Source organism: Papaver somniferum, chromosome 1 (genome assembly GCF_003573695.1).
Source record: "Papaver somniferum cultivar HN1 chromosome 1, ASM357369v1, whole genome shotgun sequence".
NCBI lineage: Eukaryota > Viridiplantae > Streptophyta > Magnoliopsida > Ranunculales > Papaveraceae > Papaver > Papaver somniferum.
In genome coordinates this window covers 219,191,529-219,210,636 of record NC_039358.1, presented here as the reverse complement: position 1 = coordinate 219,210,636, position 19,108 = coordinate 219,191,529, and the positions used below count along the sequence as shown (strand labels likewise).

General features: G+C 37.5%; 1 long non-coding RNA gene, 4 other non-coding genes and 1 pseudogene across 5 annotated transcripts; 4 read left to right on the top strand and 2 right to left on the bottom strand.

Moving 5' to 3' along the window:
- The first annotated feature begins 3,589 nt into the window (after positions 1–3,589).
- On the top strand, positions 3,590–5,916 carry LOC113337160. Its single transcript, XR_003354128.1, has 4 exons — positions 3,590–3,838; positions 4,598–4,699; positions 5,339–5,431; positions 5,559–5,916. It is a non-coding gene; the product is annotated as an uncharacterized LOC113337160 (long non-coding RNA).
- Positions 5,917–6,725: 809 nt separating this feature from the next.
- Positions 6,726–7,827, bottom strand: LOC113316246 (annotated as a pseudogene).
- Positions 7,828–8,382: 555 nt separating this feature from the next.
- Positions 8,383–8,599, top strand: LOC113342570. Its single transcript, XR_003356736.1, has one exon. It is a non-coding gene; the product is annotated as a small nucleolar RNA U3 (small nucleolar RNA).
- Positions 8,600–16,206: 7,607 nt separating this feature from the next.
- On the bottom strand, positions 16,207–16,316 carry LOC113342070. The gene has a single exon (XR_003356374.1). It is a non-coding gene; the product is annotated as a small nucleolar RNA Z279/snoR105/snoR108 (small nucleolar RNA).
- A 464-nt stretch (positions 16,317–16,780) lies between these two features.
- LOC113342048 lies at positions 16,781–16,870 on the top strand. The gene has a single exon (XR_003356368.1). It is a non-coding gene; the product is annotated as a small nucleolar RNA Z221/R21b (small nucleolar RNA).
- Positions 16,871–18,761: 1,891 nt separating this feature from the next.
- LOC113342045 lies at positions 18,762–18,851 on the top strand. The gene has a single exon (XR_003356367.1). It is a non-coding gene; the product is annotated as a small nucleolar RNA Z221/R21b (small nucleolar RNA).
- The last annotated feature ends 257 nt before the right edge of the window (positions 18,852–19,108 follow it).

Genomic DNA, 19,108 nt, shown 5'->3' with positions numbered 1-19,108 from the left:
ATAAACTTAATCGACTAGCGAAACAAGTTATTGTGGAATCACAAAAGAACAAACGAAGGTGTTTGTGATTACTTTTCTGTCTTGCCTATCGGAATATAACTCTCAAGCCAATTTTACAATTGCACTCAATCACAATAAAAATAGCAAGATCAAATCACGCAAATACAAAGAGAATAGTTGGGTCTGGCTTCACAATCCCAATGAAGTCTTCAAGTCGTTAACTTACAGGGTCTCGAGAAGAAACCTAAGGTTAAAGGAGAATCGACTCTAGTTATGCAACTAGTAACACACATGAGGTGTGGGGATTAGGTTTCCCAGTTTCTAGAGTTCTCCTTTATATAGTTTTCAAATCATAGTTTGCAATCCAAGTTACCTTGGTAACAAAGCATTCAATAATCACTGTTATATGAAAAACATGATTCAACCAAGCTAATATCTTTCAACCGTTAGATCGAACTTAGCTTGTTACACCAAATGAAATGTACCCTCATTTAGGTTTATGTAACCGTACCCAAACGTGTAAACCATGTTGGTTCACAAATAGTTAACTGAGGTTATCCCTATGATTACTCTCATATCAACCTTATTCATCTTAACCATAACTAGTTCAAATGACTCAAATGAAACTAGTTAAAGAGTTGTTCAATTGATATATTCTCATCGATACATGAACATTATAGCCACGGTTTCCAAAGATTGCATTCCTTATTGATAAATGTTTTGGGTTCATGTACAACCGATCTTAGAAAGTAACCACTTAAGTATGCGTACGGGTATGCGTACTTAAGTAATCGGATTTGAGTTTGTTTTAGTTTTCAAACTCAGCAAAAATTCAAGGACGTAAACTATCCGCCAGTATGCATACGGGTACGCGTACTTTAGGTAACCGGATGAAATTGGTTTTGGTTTTCAAACTCAGCATAAATTCACGGATGTGAACTTCCGCCAGTATGCGTACGGGTACGCATACTTACCCACTCTCCTACAACCTTTTTGTATACACACAAGTATGCATACATTAGGCTACAGGTTTTGGACTTATACACTAATGTGCGAACACACTATGTTTATATCCAAAGATGGTTACAAGATTCTAAACTCTTTATTGCAATCATTGAAAGATTCTTCTATAATGACAATATCCGTTTTCACACACTATTAGCATCAAAGCAATTTCCAAGATATTGAAATAATCATTATCGAAATATTCCAAGTCTTACACCAAATGATTGTATCACACAAACCATGTAAGATGTTACTCTGCAATTTTCTCATGGTATAAGATGAACTTGGTCGAAGAGAAAGCTTACTAACACATATCTTGAGAAATATGTAAGCGAGATATACTCAGCTCGAAATCTCAAATGTGTATAGAGAAAACTATATCGTAACACGAGTTATGTCTCAATATAGGAGATAGAGAAGAAATAGACTTTCCAAGTGATAGATGAGTTTAAGTCTCCACATACCTTTTGTCGATGAAGTTCCACAAGCTCTCCTTAGTAGTTCTTCGTCTTCAAGTGATAAGCGCCGTGAAGTCTAAGCTCAACTGCACAAACTATGTCCTAGTCCGAGACATCTATAAATAGGCTAGAAATCAAGACTTATAGTTTTGATCACTAACATTGACAAACATGTTTGAGATAGCAACACATGCGAGTTCGACCGAGCAGTGCTCTAACATGTAAGATTACACAAGGTGTGTGTTGGAAATTAGTTAGTTAAAACCAACTGTGAAGGGTTGTGTCTATTCATATAAACCCTTTCAAGGGATGTGTCTCTCCACTAAGGGGTGTGACTTTTCATGAAAGGACTTCTCCAAAAGTCACATATAAACCTATATATACCCCACATATTCCCCATTGCATGAGTGTGTTTTTTAAGAGTCAAAAAATTAGTGCTAGAAATTTAAGAGTTTGCATGTGTCTTCAAGAGTTAAAGAAGAGTTTGTGCTACATCTATTCTCGTTGTCCGGTGTTATCGAAGTGCTGCGAAAAACATCGAGGTATTGTTGAATGTTGGAGACATATGCCGCTAAATCTGTAAAAGCATTATATACAGGGCATCAAATGTCTTAAGCAAAGAGATTACTCGCCTCAATACACCCAAATAAGTTTGTTTAAGTTTTATGATTGATCATCTTTTTCTATCCTTCTTTTCTTGTTTTGTTGTTGGTATTACGAAACATAATACATAGATGGAAACCGTGTTACAAAGAGTTGTAACGGATCGGTGGATCATACACGAGTTGTATTATTGGAGAATCGGTAACGAAGGTATTTATCCAACTGTGTGTCTGTAGTAGATTGATACGAAAAGATTTTGGTGTACTCGGTACCCTCTTATTTCAACTTGTATTTCTTGTCTTTTGTTATTCCTCTCGAATTTTTCATGGATGCAGTTTTTCAAATTTTATAAATTAATTATTATAACAAGCGTAGCACATTTTAAAGATCAATAAAAAAAATTCAAATACGACTTCCACCACTCATTTTGCAAGGAATCATTTGCATCATCGAAGCTACCTAATTGTTCAAGTCTTTGTTGATTGTATTAACACGATTTGACAACCCAACAGCATCACCAATTTTTGGATTCCTAGTTTCATGACTTTTTGGTTAGCGGTATGTTTGGTCGCAGAATTCACAATTCCAAGGAATTTACAAACCCAAGTGTTCGGTAATTCAATTAAAATTCCTAGAATTCTTAGAACTTCCTTGTTTTAAGGTCCATGTACTGTTTGACATTTTTTTTCAGAATCTTGAAATATATATATATATAATTTTAAGATAAAAGAAATAGTTTGTCCATAAATCCCTTGATAAGTTTCCTAACAAATTTTAGGGGGATCGAAAAGCATATGGAGAATTTGTTGGAAAAGTGATTCCAGGAGATTTAGGAAAACAAACGTATGGAGGGAAACATGATTCCAACGGTTCCCCTAGACCTATAAATTCCCATCTTTAAACTTCAGCATCCAAACCCATCATAAAAGATATTCTCCCAAAGCATGTTATGTTGTTGATAAACTACATAACTCTACAAATACCTTTTTATCTTCATCCTGACCATATTTTGGACAACAAACTTTTGGTGATGGAACATTTTGTGTTTCTGATGAACCTGTCATTTTTTGGAAATTTTCTTCTTATAATTTAGGCTCATAAAGAAATTTTTTGAGATTATGAATGCACGAAGCATGATTTCAGAAGTGAAAATAATTGAATGATGAATAACATAAAGTCGGATGAACTAGCCATCATGGATCCAGTTTAGGCAAATTGCCTTGGCCCGAGCCGAATCTCGGCTGAACAGCTAATATTTAATCGATCAATCTCATGTTCAATTGATAAACTCAACTTGAGACGGGATAGGCAACTCAGATTTGACCTTTTCCCACCCAGCTTGCCTCCCTTTTGGGGTTGGATATCGATCCGCATTTTCTTGCTATGGGGTGTCTTAGCCATCAGCAAAAGTATCTTTATACCCCTCGGTAGAAAACTAATTTACTCTCCGGTAGAAACCCTAGGTTAAAGCTAAATTGGTTTCTACTAAAAATCAACTTCTACTCTTTCTTCTCGGAATCTCTGGTTCCAACTTCAACTCCTCTCCTCCTCCTCTTTTCTCTTACTGTGAAGAACTCCAATTCCACCATGGGAAGATTTAATCCACCAAACTCGAAAATATGTATCTCAAACTTTGGTTTTAACCCCTTTTTATCAAATTTTCATCTTAGCCGCCCCTTTTTTTCAAATTTGATTTTAGTTACAAATGTTGATTTTGGAAGGAAATTAAAACAAAGAAAGCTTTCCCGGCCATATCAATGAAGAATTTCCAGGTATGTGGTTCTCCATCTAAGATCGCTGGGTGTTTATTTATTTTTTTAATTACTCTTTTTGATTCTTGCATGATCTAATTCTTATGTATTTGAGATTCTAATTTTCAGTGATCGATCTTCTGTTTAATTCAAAAAAAAAAATGGTGGAAAAAAATCTGGCCCTGTCATTTAAAGTGATTTACATTTGCCTTGTGTTCATGCTTTGCATCTGATTTTATGTGAAGCCTAATATACTGATTTCTATAGCATGAGATATTGATTGGGATGATTTCTTGTAGAGAGCAATCAAATGAGTTTCCAGATTTTGCATGAGAATGCAGTGTTGAATCAGGATTTGCACATAGAATTGATATAATTTGAATGCTGATTGAATTGTCACGCCAGCTGATAGGGTTCCATGACACTGTTAAACAGGAGGGACAACCTAGTTTATGCTTTTCTCAAGTTCACAACTTTTGTTGCTGCCATGAGATTTCACAAATCTTTTGGCAACTTCAGTTGAAATGATTCTATGTACATTTACTCCCCTAAAATCTGCAAAATTTGTCCTTCTAGAATCTAGCAGCAACATGATGGGTGTTTCTGCTGTTGATTATCGGTATTCCTATAGAATTAAGCCAGAACTTGGGTGGTTTTGGTAACACACGCACTGTGCTTCTGTGCTGCATTAATGATGTTAACTGTTCTATGGATGCAGGTCTTTACAATATCAATTGCACTGCATCACTGTAACATTTGTAGTTGTTTTTCCTTTTGCAGGTGTGTTGTTGTTTTCCTATGCTAATTGTGCTATGGATAGCTTACATTGTTTTATTTTATTCGATGGTGGAGTCTCCTTCAGTTCCTTCTCAGCCATATGGGGTGAGGGCTACCAGCTGGCAAGTTCTAAGACCTAACTCTTTTACTTGGTTCAGATGTACAAGGAGTAGAATGTAGTTGGTTTTCCTTGAGTTCGACACTTGGTTAGTAGAATTCAGATGGTTCTAAGACTTTATACAAATTCTAAACTACTCTAGGACACCTGCTGGCACAATCCATCTGTTAAAAGCAAAGAAAATAAGCATATGGCCCATACAGCCATACATAAAACCTCAGTCCTAAATAGGTTTCATTTATACAAACCTTTTTTTTCATTTTTGTTCAGCAATAGCAAAAATGGAAAATTGAACACAGATGAACCACCGAATTTGTTTGTGTAACTAGTTTTACTTTTGTCCCATATATTCCAAATGGATGGGTTCTTTATGTTTGCACCAATGCAGATTGAAGTCGAGTAGACCAAGCAGACATTAGGTGTGCCGACTAGCAGGACTAATTAGCTTTGAGTTCATGTCTATGCCATCTAAATACATTCGTCAATCAGCCGTAAAAATTTTGTAGTCAGTCAATTTCACAATGCATCTTGGCCATAACATCTGTCTATGAGATAATTGATCCAGTCACATGTGGCTGGAAACTAATCTGTCAGGTTAAATCATATTTCTCTTGTTTGGTATGCAGGAATTTTCATGGATGGAGAAACAAATTTAGTAGGAATTCATGGAACACAGTCAAGCTCTAGAGGATTTTATACGGCTATTGGTAGTTCATCTGGTAAGCATATACTAATAGCTTTTATACTGGTTCAGCATTGACTAATATGAGTGTGAAATTTCTTAACCACTGGTTGAAACGTCATGGTGTTATCATCTAACATATTGCATTGTTTGATTCGTCCAAGATGCTTTAGAACTAGAAAGAAACATGAAAACTGGACTAAATTCTGAGGTCGAAGTCCTGGTGGTCTAAATTTCAAGGAAGCTTAAAACTGCCTCAATTGCAGCAAGAAAATAAGTTGACGATTTTGAAACCAGATAAGATTAAGAATTTATGGTCTAATATGTAATATGCTCCCAGAAGCTATGATGATTAGGTGATAATGATGAAAGAACGAGGGGTTCCAAAGGAGTTTCACAAGCTTACGATTGCATGGGGTTTAATGGATCATGAGAACAATGTGAGTTTCATTTGGATGTTGGAGACGTTGAGGTCCATTTATAACGGTGATAATTTTCCAAGGGTTATTGTAATGGATAACGATCAAGCCTTAATGCATGCAATAGCGGTAGTGTTTCCGGAAGCCCAAACTTGCAATGTACGTGGCACATTCAATGCAATCTCAAAACCAATTGCCATCATCATTTCCAAGCTAAAAGACCAAGGAAGGGTACCAAGAGGTCAAAGGAAGAGGATGAGCGCATTAGTAAATTAACCTTGGAAGAACGTAAGGAAGAGGATAGGCTATTTGAAGAAAAGTGGAAGGAGGATGGAATAATTTGGAAAATGTTCATGAAAGCATGGGACAAAATCGTTTGGTCGATGACCGAGGAAATTTACGAATGTAACTTGAAGAAATTTGAAGATGAATACGGCACGGACTACCCAAAACCGGTTGAGTATTGTAAAACACAATGGTTAACGATTAAGGAGAGGTTTGTGTTTGCATGGACATATGAATATCGTAACTTCAAGAACGAGGCGACAAGCATTGCGGAGGGGTCTCATGGTCGACTAAAGAAAATACTAATTGGTAGTCAAAATGGAGTTGTGTCGATCCAAGAAGCAATCCATGAATTCATCAATCGTGATCTCGTAAAGATTAGGAAATGTATGCAATTTAGTGTACACCAATTCCCGATGGAACATATTAAGAAAATGCGCAAGAATAGTAATGCTCATGATGAAGAGAATTAGAAGATGCGCAAGAATGACTACTAAGACTTAAAACTGCGACTTCTGACTGTCACAATTTACAATCTACAACACAACATTTGAACGGCTTTGTTGTTTCTAGAATGTGTGTACTTCCCATTGGAGCCAGATATATGAACTTTATTGGAACACTGAATTATCTCAAAAATGGATTCTATTAGATTGATACAAAGACTATGAAGAGAACTGAATTATCTTCAGGGCGCTCTGCGATTTTTACAAGGTACAGAAACATAATGAAGACCAAATGCAGACATGCTACACAATTTTACAAGCTAGATGAATTTACAAAGGACATTTATGGGAAAAGGTAGAAACTCAAACACCAAAGGCATTATTTGGTGGGAGAATGATTCTCTTGGTTAACCGTAGCGCTTTTTCTCACTTCCCGGGAGCGAAGTTGGTAGCGTATGACCAAGCATTGTTGTTCACTGGGTCGGCAAGGTGGTCTGCGAGGTTCTCTAGTGAACCCAAACATGGAGAACATAGCAAGGCGCCCGTTCTTTAGTTCCTTTACCTTTAGCTCAGCGAACGCCTCTGGGTCCTCTGCAAGGCCTAACGGATCGAAGCTGCCACCTGGGTAAAGTGGATCAATGACCTCACCGAACGGACCACCGGCAACTCTGTAGCCCTCAACAGCGCCCATAAGGATGACCTGCGTTGCCCAAATAGCTAAGATGCTCTGTGCATGAACCAAGCTGGAATTGCCCAAATAGTCTAATCCTCCTTCACTGAAGATCTGAGATCCGGCTTTGAACCAAACTGCTTCGCCGAATTTGACTCCATTTCTAGAAAGGAGTTCGGGGAAGACACAGCCCAAAGCCCCTAGCATCGCCCACCTTGAATGGATCACCTCAAGTTCACGGTTCTTGGCAAAGGTCTCTGGATCAGCTGATAATCCAGCAGTGTCCCAGCCATAGTCACCAGCGAATTCACCTGTTAAGTACGATGGAGACTCTCCAGAGAAGGGGCCGAGATACTTGACACGGTCTGGACCATACCATGGACTTCCAGAAGAAGCAGCAGGCTTCTTTGCAGATGTCTTCCTCATGGAGATCTTGCTGTTGCTGCTGGATCTAACATTAGTTGGGAATTCTGTTTGTGAGTTCACAGTCACAGCTTTCCCTGCAAATGATGGAGAAGAGAGAGCCATGGTTGCCATCAAATCTGTTTTTTTTTTTTTTTTTTTGGTTAGAGAGAAATGAAACTGAAAGGTTACTGAAGATGGTATTTGGATTTGGTGAGTTAAGACTGATGCAGTTTAAGTTCTTTATATAAGTTACCAGTGTTGGATTATGGATTAGATATATCTATCCATGAATATCTTCTACTAAGTTCTCATTGGTTGTAGAGTTTGCACCACAAATTCAAGAATCTTTGTTTTTTTTTGTTAGCCACGCAATATGTCTGACATGGATTTTCATAGACATAATGGATGGATTCTCATACAAATCTGAACATAGTAAATAAGACTAAGTAATATTTTAAGCAAGATGTTACAGAGTAAATACTAGTCTTAAGGATTACCAAGTGCAGCTACATCAACATCAACTACTTCTCTTTTGATTAGAGAGTAGTGGTTGTACAACTTGGTCTGAGGCATCATCATTTCCCATTACGATTGCTATGGGTATGCGAGTCTCGAACCTGCGACGTATATATATATATCTATAGTATTTTCCCCAAATGGGATTCAGAAGTAACTAGATTCTAGAACCTCATTTCTTAGTCCCACAGCGACAGCGCTGCGAAGTAGACTGTAGTATATAGGGAGTTGAATCGGGGAACTGGACACGACCTTACTTGAACAGGATCTGTTCTATAGGCTCGTACCTCTGTATCCTTGAGTTCTAAGGAGACAGGAACCTCAGTCTGGTTGATGAACCAGGACCGCACGACCAGAGGGTGATTAATGGTCACGGGCCTATGATGTAGGCCTTGTGGCTGTAGATGATCGTTCGCAGCTTGGCCTTGGCCTGCTGTGGTGGTCGTGCGGTTGTCTGACAGACTCCAAAACACTTTTTTGTTCCTTTTTTTGGTCAAGACTCTGATGTGATAAAATAGTACTACTACTTTTGTGATTCTCTGGATCCGATGATGAGGTCTTATTTTGATTGTGGTTGTTAGCTAGGAAACCAGAAGAACTTGGGTATTCCTTAAGCATAAGAATTTAAAGCAAGGATGAATCCACACTCTGAATGTTGCCGACCAGATACTAGCTAGTTGTTCTCGTAATGCAAAGCTGGGTGTTGGAATGCTTCTATGAAATGATAATTACCAGAGGGGTTAGTGCTAAATACCTAACAAGCACAAATGTGTTTCAAAAACAAACAAAACTTTTTCTTAAACATCTCTCTGTCGAAAACTCGGTCGGTCCATCTCCAACCTGTTTTCCTACCCAACAACAATTATTGAATGGTAGAAAATAGGCTAATTTGTTGTGTTCTTTATTGAAGTTTGGAGTACCGGCACCATAGAATTTTAATCATAGCATCAGCAAGTCTAATTAGCAATCAAGTTGTAGTAAATGCCCTGTCAATTTGGTTTAGCTCTTTAACTTTGTTCACTTGTCTTGTTACATTTCTTTCATTAACTTTCCAATCGGTAATTTGTTCGACTGCTAAAACATGTAATATTTAACTTGGATGCAGCTTAAGTATTTGTGGAAGGGAGTCCATGATTGCACTTAGGTTCTTCGCAGCATCCGGATATGATCACGCTAGTGGTGTGATAATCTCTTCATTCCCTGGTTGTTTTCTTGCATTTTGAATTGATTGAAATTCTAACTGCTAATATGGCAAGCAATTAGGTGTTAATGATGAACTTGGATTGATTATCTTTTCATGTCTCTATTAATGGCAACTGCAAGATGAAACTTAGCTTATATAAAGACAACTCTCTTTATTGATGTTTAGAAAATCTCTCAAAACTAAACACAAGCTCTAATCTTGCTCATATGATCAACCACAACTTTGGTGTTCATATATATATAGAACTATGAATTCCTTTTCCTAGTCTTATTACCTTATTACATGTCTTTCCTTTTCTTAGAACTAGATGACTTCTAATTCCCTTAGGATTACATCAATTTCCTAATCTTATCCTAACTAGCTTGTTAGTGACTTCTATGTTGAAGTTAATCCAACATTCTCCCCGTTAAGCTTCAACCTTACCCGTGACATACCTTGTACTCCAATCAATTGTCTCATTTCTTCAAACTTGATCCGAGTTAATGCCTTTGTCAATATATCTTCTTTCTGCTCAGTTCCTGCTATGTGTTCAACGTTGATGATCTCCTTCTCGATACATTCTCGTATGAAATGATACCTTTTGTGAATGTGTTTCGTCTTCCCATGAAACACTGGATTTTTAGTGAGTGCAATTGCAGACTTATTATCAATCTTGATGAGAACCTTTTCAGGTTCTCTTCCTTTGATTTCACCCAACAGTTCTTGAAGCCATATTGATTGTTTAGCTGCTTCTGTTGCGGCCATAAACTCAGCTTCACAGGATGAGAGGGCTACAGTGTCTTGCTTCTGTGAACACCATATAATAGGTGCTTCACCTAGATAAAATATATGACCAGTTGTACCTTTTCCATCATCTTGGTCAATATTATGACTGTTGTCACTATACCCAACAATTCCTCTTGATCCTCCTCGACCATACTTCAATCCACAGCTGATTGTTCCTCTTAGATATCTCAATATCTGCTTTATTACATCACCATGAGACTTGCGTGGACTCTGCATATAACGGCTTGCTACTCCCACAGAGAAAGCCAAGTATGGTCTTGTGTGTAACAAGTATCTAAGGCATCCAACATTTCTTCTATAACTCGTTGAATCAATCTCTGCTTCTTCTTGTGCCTTTGAAACTTGAAGTCCAAACTCCATTAGTATCTTAGTTGGATTACAAGTTTCAAGTCCTGCTTCTTTCAGAATTCTCCTTGCATAAGATTCTTGTTTAATCTGAATCCCATCTACTCCTTGATGGACTTCTATGCCAAGGTAATAAGTGAGTTTTCCGAGGTCTGACATCTCAAACTTTGATGACATTTCTCTCTTGAACTCATTGATCACCTTAAGGGAGTTGCCAGTCAAAAATAGACCATCTACATAAACTGCAATCACAAGAAGCGTTCCCTTTTCTTATCTTCTGTATACTGATGTTTCTTTAGAGCACTTAACAAATCTGATTTCTCTTAAGATTTGATCTAACTTTGTATTCCAGGCTCGAGGAGCTTGTCTTAGACCATATAGAGCTTTTGATAACTTATAAACCTTGTGCTCTTGTCCTTTTACTTCAAAACCTTCTGGTTGTTCAACATGCACATCTTCTCGCAATTCACCATGTAAGAATGCTGTCTTAACGTCTAAGTGGTGAATTTCTCATGAGTTTGATGTTGCCTCTGCAATTAATAAGCGTATTGTTTCAATTCTAGCAACTGGTGCAAAAACTTCATCAAAATCTCTGCCTGATTCTTGTACATGTCCTTTAGCTACAAGCCTTGCTTTGTATTTATTGACAGTACCATCAGCATTCCGTTTTATTTTGAAGATCCACTTAAGACCAATCACTTTTATCCCACCTGGCTTATCAACTAGAAACCAAGTCTTGTTTCTGTTGATTGAAATAATTTCTTCTCTACATGCTTGTGTCCATTTAGTCGAGACCTTTGCTTCCTGAAAATTCCTTGGTTCATCATTAACAGAATGTAACATAATCTCACATTCTTCTGCAGCTTGAAGAACATAATCCTCCAGATACTGTGGCTTTTGTATCTGTCTTGTTGATTTTCGCAGTGGAATGGGTTGAGTTATTTCATCGATCTCTTCTTCTTCTTCTTCTTCTTCGTTATTCTCAGTGTTTTCATTATTCTCTTCTTTTTCTTGATTAACATCATTGTTTCCATTTGTATTGATGATTATGGGTCCTTCGCCTTCATCAATTACTTGACCCCATCTCATGTGAAACATTCCTGGATCCCTACTTGGTCCATCATTAGTTTCTTTCCAGTTCTAGTTTGCTTTTTCATCGAATACCACATCTCGACTCACTATCACTCTTTTCGTTGTTGGATTGAATAATCTGTAAGCTTTGGATCCAGGCTCAATTCCTAGATTCACAAGAGTCGGAGATCGATCATCCAGTTTCTTAAGAGTTGCAGAATCAACTTTTGCGTATGCCTTGCAACCAAACACTCTTAAATGATCTATGTTTGGTTTTCTCTTTCGCAAACTTTCATATGGAGTCATGTCTTTCAGAGCTTTCGTAGGTATCCTGTTTATCAGGTATGTGGAGTGTCGTACAACTTCTCCCCATAGATAATTAGGTACCTGCATAGCCTTTAAAGAACTTCTTTTCATCTCCATTGGAGTACTATTTCTCCTCTCCACCACTCTGTTTTGTTGTGGTAGCCCTCGAACCATCTTGTTCTGAGACATAGTTTTTAAGGTTCTGAAACTTATGTGTCCTAACCTTGCGTGCCAGTTCTATGTCTGATATTCCAGTCTCATATTCATACACAATGACCTTCCAATCATGAGACTTATCTTGTAGAGTCTATTCTGTGAGCGTGAGACTCTAACTAAAAGTCTTCCACTTGGGTCATGAAATGTTAGATAATCTTGTCGCATTCTAACATCACATCCAACTTCTGTAGCTTGTCCTAAACTTAGAATGTTGCTTTGTAAGTTTGGGATGAAGTAGATGTTTGTGACAAGCTTCTGTTCTCCGGTCTTTCTCTGAAATAGAATTGATCCTTTCCCTTCAATTTCTACAGAAGATCCATCCCCAAACTTCACTTGGCCTTTGATTTTCTCATTGAGTTCAGAAAAGCAGTGTCTCTTACCAGTCATGTGATTGCTGGCTCCATTATCTAAGCAATCGGATTTGAGTTGGTTTTGATTTCCAACCTCAGCAGAAATTCTCGGGTAGAAAACTTCCGTCAGTATGCGTACGGGTACGCATACTTAAGGTGACTGATTAAGAGTTTGTCAATTCCCAAACTCAGCAGATATTCACGGACGTGAACTTCTGCCAGTATGCGTACGGGTATGCATACTTAACCTGTCTCCTTCACCAATTTCGTACACAACATATGCATACACTTGGTTCCCCTTTCATGGATTTATATACTAATGTGCGCACACACTATACATATGCTTATATCCAAAGATGGTTACATAATCTCAACTCTACACTTCAATCATTGAAACATTCTTAGAGGATGTTATATAGTTGTTATTCATAAACTATTTTTCATCAAAGAGATTTTCAAGATATTGAAATGTCAACATGACTTTCGTCACGAGTAAAGATTAACTTGGCTAAAGCGAAAGCTTACCGACACATATTTCGAGAAATAGATAGGCGAGTTAAACCCGGCTCGAAATAGCAAATATGTATAATTGAAATTTATATACTTATACGACTTTTGTCTCAAGAGTAGGAGATAAAGTAGATAGACTTTGAGTGATAGATAAGTTCAAGTCTCCACATACCTTTTGGTTGATGAAGTTCCACTGGTTCCTTGAGTAGTTCTTCGTCTTCATATGATGATTGTGGGGGAGTCTGGGGCTCAACTACACTTAACTATCCTACTCCGAGACTTTAGGTATAAGTAGACTAGAAATAAAGACATATAGTTTTGACAAACAAGCTTGAGATAGCAATGCTTGCGAGTTCGACCGAGCAATGCTCTAACAGTAACCATTTGTAATCGAGCAAGAAGTTGATATTAATATTAAGAGTTTTGAGAGCTTAAGTGTTAGTCTTGCTTCCTAGGGGATCCATGCGAGCAACACAACTATGCTCGTATATCTCCGAAGTTCGTATATATGGAAATTCCAACATGGTATCGAAGCGGAGGTTCGATCCATATGGGGCGTGTAAGCTGCGCGAATCAAAATGTTTGTGGAGTTTTAAGCAATTGCGAAAGTGAAGGTATGACTCTCAAAACTATCTAAAGTGTTGAGTTTTCATTGTTTGTTTTAGATCCCATATGAAAGTTATCACCCAAGTCTAAGTAAAAGGAGTTTTGAGAAGGAAAAGACAAAAAAATTAAAAAAAAATGAGAAAGAAGATGTTGCTCGTGAAAAGACCGGAGTCAAGTTACGGTAGTTTTTAGTTTTGAAGATATGAAAGCGTCTCCATGAAATGACAGTTAAAAAGTAAAAGAGAAGTTGTAGGGAGTGCATGGAAGAATGCACTTTCTAACATGGCAGGAGAAAATCCATGTTGTCACGAGATGCTAATCCTCTACTCGTGACGAGAGGTTCCGAGTAAAGGCTAAAGGAAAGTTGAGTTATGGCTAAAGGAAGGTCGTGTAAAGGCCAGGACGAGTAAAGGCTGGAGACGGTGGGAGTACACTCACCGGGAGGTTAACAGAAAAGGTAAGCTAGCTAGAAGAAAAGAGGAAGAGAGGCAAGATCTATGGAGACATCATGAGAAGACGAGGTGTGTCGTCGCGGAGAAATGTCAGACATGGAAAAAGAGGAATTGCAACACGAGCATGAGAAGTGAAGAATGAGCAACTAGGTGAAGATCTAAACCATAAAGCATAGATTACTCCTAGGAGGGGATGTTGGAAATTGTAATTTGTAATTTGGAGTTTTCTTGATTAGTTGAGAAAAGTGTAGAAAGTTCTACACAGTGAATCGCTAGAGTTATGACCGAGTCATTTAGTTAGCCTGTTAGAATAGTTTCCAAAACTCTAGAATCATCTAGAGTAGGTCATGCCTACAAAGTTCTATAAGAAAGGTCGGTTATTATACTGTTGTATGATAAACCAAATAGTGTCTAGAGAATTCTAGGAAGGTCCTGGTTGGTATTGTGTAGCTTATAAATAGGCTGAAGTGTAATCATTTGTAATCGGGCAAGAAGTTAATAATAATATTAAGAGTTTTATGAGAGCTTAAGTGTTAGTCTTTCTTCCTAGGAGCTCTATGCGAGTAACACAACTATGCTCGTATATCTCCCAAGTTCGTATGAAAATTTCAACATGTGGTATTTAATTTTGACAACTTGTAGTGTTAGTTTCATGTATCTACTAATTCTGTGTAGTGGCGTAAAATCACACACCACATCCAACGAAGTAGAAGTTGATTTAACACAAAGTGAAGATACACAACAAACATAGGCACAAAGATATACGTGGTTCGGTATGATTACCTACGTCCACGGGGTGAAAGGATGAATGTTATTATTTCTTTTCTTTGATTACAATATGTTCTCTCCTTCTCAAATCGTGTAACTCTCCTTCTCAAATGGTGTAACTCTCAAACTCTCCAATGTAGTGTCTTGTTTTTTATCTCTCTTCCAACTTGCCTCTCTCTCTCGACCTGTCCTTATATTTATAGGCCAAGGTCGACATACAACAGAATTACAATATTGGTCACATTACATCAATTTAGTTGTTCTCTATCGGACCTTCACTGCTTGCCCGATTTTGTGGTTTGACCGATAGTTCTTCACCCGAGGCTGAGTCTTAATCGTCCGGTTAACACGATGTCGCCCTTCTCTTCTTCTCGTTCCTTTGTTTGACCATCTCCCTTCGTCTGACCGAATGCTTTCTGATTGTTCGCCCGACCTGTCAGAGGATAAGGATCACGTCACATCCGACCCACGTGATGCCTCGCTCCTTGCACCGTCTGATTCTATCTTGTGCTTCCCCGCTCTTTGTTCTTTGGTGTATCACAGCTTAGGATCTTGCCACCTAGCCATGTTGATTATCTACACCTACATTCTGTTTAGGTTACAATGTCACTCAACCATCCTCGTGTTACAACAACTAAGAAATTAAAAACGATAATCATTATACAAGCCGAAGAGGGGTGATAAATTAAGAGAACTATTTCCTTCTACTGACAGTCATCACACCATGAACCTGGTTCTTGTCAGCAGCAAAAGCCATCATATACTCCTTTTGTACTTGACTACTAATGCATTCATAATAGGATATAACTTTTTGCTACAACGTGAATGGAAGTTTGGTTGCTAATGGTTTTTGATAATTTTGTGGAGCTAACCACTTTGGGATTTTGTAAGGTTTTTGTGATTCATGTGCCTTGCAGGTGAGGTGATATATATAGTCCCCTGGTTGCTATAAATCTTAGAAAACGATTAGAATTTGGTTGTTGCACAAGCGACAGATGATATATTTGCATAAGGAAGAGAATAAGGTACTAGTTTAGAACTTCTTTTGCAGAAAATTCAGTATCTTGTAGAACCAATTTTATTTTATTTTTTTGGCATAAGTTTAGCTCTACCCTGCACTAGTTCATTGGCCCGTCCCTGGTGTAAAATGGTATTTTGTGCAACCGCTGGACAATTTATACAATGTTTTAACATCTAATCATGTCAGAAATGAATTGTGCAACCTCGGAGGAATGAAAATTTAGTAAGTTCAAGGGAATTAAAAGATCAATAAGTTCAAGAGAATTATAAGTTCAAGAGAGTTAAAAGAAAGTTGATAAGTTTTCTGCTTGTAAGTATTACTGATAATCAAATTAGTAATTTGCTGGCATGCGGGATCGAATGAAATGTCAAAGGATCAGCTTTATAGGGGTTGGCCAGCCAAAAAATTTTGAATTTTTGTTTTAAAAGGTGGGGCAGGGATCAGAAGGGTAACAAAAGGGGAGTGCCCATATTGTCGTAACCAGGCTTAGGCTGGACACCCAATTCTCGCATAGAGTTTGCGAGTTTTGACCACTCATCATTTCCCATTATCTGCCTGAAGGATCATGAGTTTGATCGAGCATTTGTCATCCATATTTATCACTCTCATTTTGACACTCACGCCTCTGTACTCACCAGTGTGGGACTATTACTGGGACTAGTATACGGATTCTAGGGTTTAGAAAACCCTAGTATTCTCAAAAACCTATAAGATTTTTTAAAAGGGGTGCAATTAGTAGAAAACCCTAGTATTCTCAAAAACCCTAGTAGGGTTTTCTAAACCCAAGTTCATTTATGACTAATTGCACGCCTCTTGTGTCCATCAGCTAAGACGGCGCTTCTTCTTCACCTTTTCTCTCTTTTTAATTTCTTCACCAGTAGAGGTTTAATTTTTTCTTTACATACCAGTAGAGGTTTAATTTTTTCTTTACATCAAATCATGAATCTTTTAGTTTTAATTTTGATGTTGTTTCTGAAATCGAATTAGAGAAAAGTAGATTTGTTTAGAGGAGGCTATGATGATATATAAGTCATGCACCACTCAGAGTGATTTATCAAATCAGTTGCTGATAAACGACTCACCATAACTATTCTGAGCCTTCAAATCAAACTTTGTTCATTAATTTGTTGTTCTTAGTTCAGATCTAATGTTTTTGAAGATCTTAATTTATTTTTTATTTTACAATTAGGATTTTGATTGAGATAAAAGAAAGATCCGAATGATGGGGTCCTTTGCGGCCAACCATGATGCGGACCGTACAGTAATAATAACACTGCTGTTCGGGATAAAATTTGGTCTCTGATGGTTCTTTCTTTATTCTCCTCTTATGTGCTATTTTGCTTCCAATCTGTTCACCTCATAATTTTTTATTTTGAATGAAGCTTATATGTACATAATATGGCTATGTAGATGGTACGTTCTCGCAACCCTCTTGAAAATTCCTCAAGAGAAGAGATTGGGGGAGTAAAGACTCTGTTTGAGGAGAATTATAGGTGAAACATGGAGAGATAAGAAGAAGAAGAAGAATCTTATTAGGAGATTATAATAGAACCATTACATAGTTTCCTTTATATACAACCCTAGGAATCTAGATGGACCGCACATTCATGGGTCGTAGGCCCTGTATGTCGTTCAGATGATCACTTGTGTCGAAGTTCATATGATCACATGTAGTTCTTCAAATGTCGTTCTTATTGATGACTTGTGTCGAAGTCCATTGCCTCATTAAAACTTTGACAAGGAAAAAAAACTCAGTGGGATAAAACCTTGGTAAACTCTTCACATGTAGTACTTCACATGTTGTCTCGTACTTTACATGTAGTTCATCACATGTAATACGATCTTCAAAGATCGAAGAGTTTAAGTTAATTGCCTCGTTAAAACTTCGTCAGGAAAAACACAGAGGGAAAAATCCTGAACTAAAGAAAAAGAGTACAATACTAATTAAACTTAGTACATATATAGTTGGATGTGTATACGTTGCCTCATTAAAAACTTGACAAGGAAACCCTAGTAGGATAAAACCTTGACGAAGGGAAAAGAGTACAACGTGACAGATGCAAGTAAAGGTAATATGTTGCAGATGATCACTTTGCTCTGTTGAAGTTGACTAGTTGCTTCACAACTCCTAAGGTAGAAAATCCTCGTGGAAAAGACAATAGCCTTAGCTGGGAAATTACATTCCCGGTGTTTGTTGTTGTCTCATTAAAAACCTTACCCGTCCCTCCGACGGCTATAAGACAGAAAAAGAAGCGATCAGTGAACCTCCAGAAAAATCTTGAGTAACAAAACCTTGTGGGAAAAAGTAACCTCGGTGGAGGAAAATAGTTCAATACACCATTAGATGCTCTCCCTGATGTCAGAAAATTTTCATTAGTCTAGTGCAGTCAAAAGGAGTTTTATCACACTTTACTTTGGTGACTCGAATGTTTATAAGACCTTGTTGTTGATTCTGGAAGTTGCGTTGCTTAACAGACTATCGTGTTTCTTTTCTTTGATTCAGATATTTTTCAGTAATATCAACGCGATCTTTATGTCTTCAATGTTCAACACATTTTATGCTGTAAGTGTTGTCTCGCTAAAAACCTTGTCGAGTAACAAAACCTTTTGGGGAAAATTATTCTCGATCAAAGGGAAAAAGAGTACAACACGGCTTCAATTTTGAAGTAAAATATATCGACATCATATCCTTGGATCCTCTCCCTGATGTCCTTAGAATGCATTCAGGATCGTTAGAACGCATTCAGGATCGTTACACCGCATTCATCCAAAGGGTTCATCGCTTCCCCTCTTGTGTCCATCAGCTAAGACGGCGCTTCTTCTTCTTCACCTTTTCTCTCTTTTTAATTTCTTCACCAGTAGAGGTTTAATTTTTTCTTTACATACCAGTAGAGGTTTAATTTTTTCTTTACATCAAATCATGAATCTTTTAGTTTTAATTTTGATGTTGTTTCTGAAATCGAATTAGAGAAAAGTAGATTTGTTTAGAGGAGGCTATGATGATATATAAGTCATGCACCACTCAGAGTGATTTATCAAATCAGTTGCTGATAAACGACTCACCATAACTATTCTGAGCCTTCAAATCAAACTTTGTTCATTAATCTGTTGTTCTTAGTTCAGATCTAATGTTTTTGAAGATCTTTATTTTATTTTTTTCAATTAGGATTTTGATTGGGATAAAAGAAAGATCCAAATGATGGGGTCCTTTGCGGCCAACCATGATGCGGACCGTACAGTAATAATATTGCTGCTGGGGATAAAATTTGGTCTCTGATGGTTCTTTCTGTATTCATTTCTAATGTGCCATTTTTTGCTTCCAATCTGTGTACCTTCAT